Source organism: Pteropus medius, unplaced genomic scaffold (genome assembly GCF_902729225.1).
Source record: "Pteropus medius unplaced genomic scaffold, Ma_sr-lr_union100, whole genome shotgun sequence".
NCBI classification, from domain to species: domain Eukaryota; kingdom Metazoa; phylum Chordata; class Mammalia; order Chiroptera; family Pteropodidae; genus Pteropus; species Pteropus medius.
In genome coordinates, this window is record NW_024349798.1 from 11,541,436 (window position 1) to 11,545,098 (window position 3,663).

The following is a 3,663-nucleotide window of genomic DNA, read 5'->3' on the forward strand; positions in this document are numbered from 1 at the left end:
AAAGTTTTCTTTTCATGTTTAATAACAAAATTTGTTATACGTTGTTTGGATCACATGCATACTAATTGTAATTGTTAACTTAGTTCAGAAGAAACTTAAAGCTTAGAGCATTATACTCAGAAGTAATTTTTAAATGCAAGTGTTAGACATTTGTTGCAGAAGGCAATGATATGGTGATCGAAAAAGTTTTAAAGCCTAACATATTAGGATTCATTCTGATGAGAGTGAATAGGATGCATCCAGTAAAAAAAAGAAAAAGAAAGCAAAGTTTCAGATTGTGAGAGAAGGCCTTGTTCATGTGTGTTCAAGTAGATGATGGCGTCAAAGTGTTAAAATTTTTTTAACATTTTTAATGCCTACGGCACCTGGTATTCCTAGGTGGTATCTCATTTAAGTACTAACCAGGCCCAACTCTGCTTAGCTTCCGAGATCAGACGAGATCAGGAGTGTTCAGGGTGGCATGGCTGTAGATGTAAGCGTCAGACTGAGTGCACACATTTAAAAGTTGTGGAGCAGTTATCTATGAGTTTGTTCCTGTTTTGTTTATTTTGTTTTTCAGATTCCACATGTACATGAAATCATACAGTATTTGTATTTCTCTGTCTGACTTATTTCACTCAGCATGACACCACTAGTTTTATCCACGTTGTCGCAAATGGCAAGATTTCCTTCTTTTTTTATGGCTGAGTAATATTCCAATATACACGATGGACTATTATATATATAATATATTTTAATATATAATATATAATATATAATATATAATATATAATACATATTATTATATATCATATATAATATATATTTACTATACATTATATATTATATATAACATATAGTAATGTATATTATATATAACATTATATGTATAATATATTATATATATTATGTATAATATTATATATATAAATAATATATATATTATATATATACATATATATATCTATATCTTCTTCATCCATTCATCTGTCAATGAACACATCTTAACAGCTTCCAGATGGGAGGGGGCTTGGGGGAATGGGTGAAAAATCCTTTCAGATCCCTTAACCCCTTTGGATTAAGATGTACAAATTGCAAGTTATAAAAACAATCACAGGGGTGTAAAGTATAGCATAAGGAATATAGTCAATTATATTGTGATAACTATGTGTGGTGTCAGGTGAGTACTAGACTTATCACAATAAATACTTTGTAAGTTATACAAATGTCTAATCACTATGTTGTATACCTGAAACTAATATAATGCTGTATGTGAAATGTAATTAAAATTTCTTTAAAATAAATAAAAAATAAAAGTGGTGAAGTTATTTTGAAGTGTCAGAATTTACAATATGCCAGTATTCTATCCTTCGTGACTGTTTTAATTCATGATGAAAACCTTTAGAGCTCAACATAGGATACAGACAGTGCAGAGTAGTTCCCTTAAAATATTATGGTCCATGGGAACAGGGATGCTTGAAGATTTGAAACAGAATGGAAAATAAGAACATTGAAAACTACAAGGCTTTGTATACTGCTTTTATGGAAATGCTGTGATTATCTGACCATTTTCTTAAATTCTGTGTGCTGTTTGCTATTCTCTTGCACATTTAAAAATAATTCCTATTTATATTTGAGAAATTTTAATCAGAATTGGCTAGGGAATTTTGTCAAATGCATTTTCATCATTTGTTGAAAAATGTGACTTTCTCCTTTCTTTTACCAACATAAATTTCAATGATTTGCTTAATATGGCACCATCCTTGTGTTCCTAAAATATACCCTTCTGGGTATCTATTAAACTGTACAAGTAATTTTCTTGCACAAAGGCAGTATTGAGTTTTTGTAGGACAATGCCTGTAACTGTAGGAGATGCACGTTCAAGAATTAAGGGGTGAAATTTCATGATGTCTGCAACTTACTCTCAAATGATTCAGCAAATTATAGTGATAACAAATTATATACACATGTACTACCGCCACAACAAACTTTAACAATTTATTACATCTAAGTGGAGAGTAGGTAGGTTTTTTTTTTTTAAAAAAACCTGTTTGCGTAATTGAAAATGATTGTGATTAAAGGTTTGAAAAAAGATGGGATTTTTATCTGGTCATGTGTTAGGAATTTTTACATGCATATATTTAATTTAGAAAAGGCTCCAGTTTTGTCATGCGGATTTTTATGGATTCTAGAGCTAGGGTAATGCTATTTTTACAAAGTGATTTGGAAGCTTCCAGAGCTCACAGTGATTGGCTGCTAAGGCCTTTCTTAGGTGGGTCTGTGAACATCTTTTTTCATTTATTCTAGAAAGATGGGTCTGATTGAAATTTCTATCTCCTGATGTGATTTTGGTAACTTCTGTTTTCAAGAAAATGACCTATTTTGTGTAAAATGTCAAGTGTATTGAAATGAATATGTCCAGAACCTTTTTAATGATCTTTTTTTCTCATGACATTTCTTGTCTCATTCAGAAAATGCTATTTTTTTATTGGTTTGCTAAAGATTTAGGTGCTTGTTATGTTTTCCAAAAGCATGCTTTTAGGTTTATCCACAAATATAGCATTTGCTTTCCAGTTTGTTATTTTTATATGTCCTTATTAAATTCCTCCTCCATTTCTATTGGTTTTATTTAGTTCCTTAGACTGAATGCGTGTTTTGTATATTTTCAGACTTGCTAAATAGGAAAGAATGTTGAGTTCCCCTAAAAAATGAAAGAGATGCTTTAAAGGATATTTTTATGCCTTGAATGCGACAAGACACCAGAGACAAAGTCCTAACTTCGTCAGTGACAGATGGAAGAACACATTTTATACACAGAAAAGACAAAAAAATTAAGATCACGCATACACAAAGAACATTGACAAATTAAGAGAAGAGAAAACCAACAGAGGTCATAAGGAGAAACATCTGAGAAAACACAATGGTCAGTGACTCTAAATAAACAAAAGGGAGTGTTTTTAATGACTTCAAAACACACCATTACTTTTATGTATTAAAAAATAATAATAATAACATGCTTTACCTGGTATTAAACGCAGCTCTTCAGAACAGAAACCAGCAAACACCCTTCAAGCTGAAACACCAAACACTGCTACCTCCTTGTGTTGCTTTTATAGGAGATAAGATTTTGATTGGATAATTGCATAACATGGACGTCCATGGAAAGCCATTTTCCCCTATCAGCGTGGCTTGCTCCCAATTAACCAGATGATATAAAACGCTGAGGGGCCGAGAAAACTCCTTAACGAAGAGAACAGGTGGGGACACTTGTTATATGGTGGTTAATGATTATGCACCTGTGTGAAACAGTGGAAATCACAGATCTGTTTTCCCCTAGCTGTTTATCTGTCTTCACCTAATGATGGTTTGGCCTCCTACCGCCCATTTCTACCCGTGTCTTCCAACTTCCCTGAACATGAGAATCTCTGGGGCTCTTGTTGACAGTACAACTCACCCAGTGCCTCATGAAGCCTCTGGCAGTGGGACCAGGAGTGTGGACATCCCACAACACCCAGAGGCTTCTTAACATCAGCAAAGAGTTGGGAAACATTGCTTAAACTCATTTACTCTATGCTTCTTCACTCATGATTTAATGGAGGCATAAGGAGGCACAAAAAAACAGCACATGAGTTTTGACATATATATCTATGTACACACACACACACACACACACACACCATTGAA

General features: G+C 33.1%; 1 pseudogene; it reads right to left on the reverse strand.

Moving 5' to 3' along the window:
* Positions 1-353: 353 nt before the first annotated feature.
* Positions 354-472, reverse strand: LOC120620604 (uncharacterized; annotated as a pseudogene).
* Between the last annotated feature and the right edge of the window lie 3,191 nt (positions 473-3,663).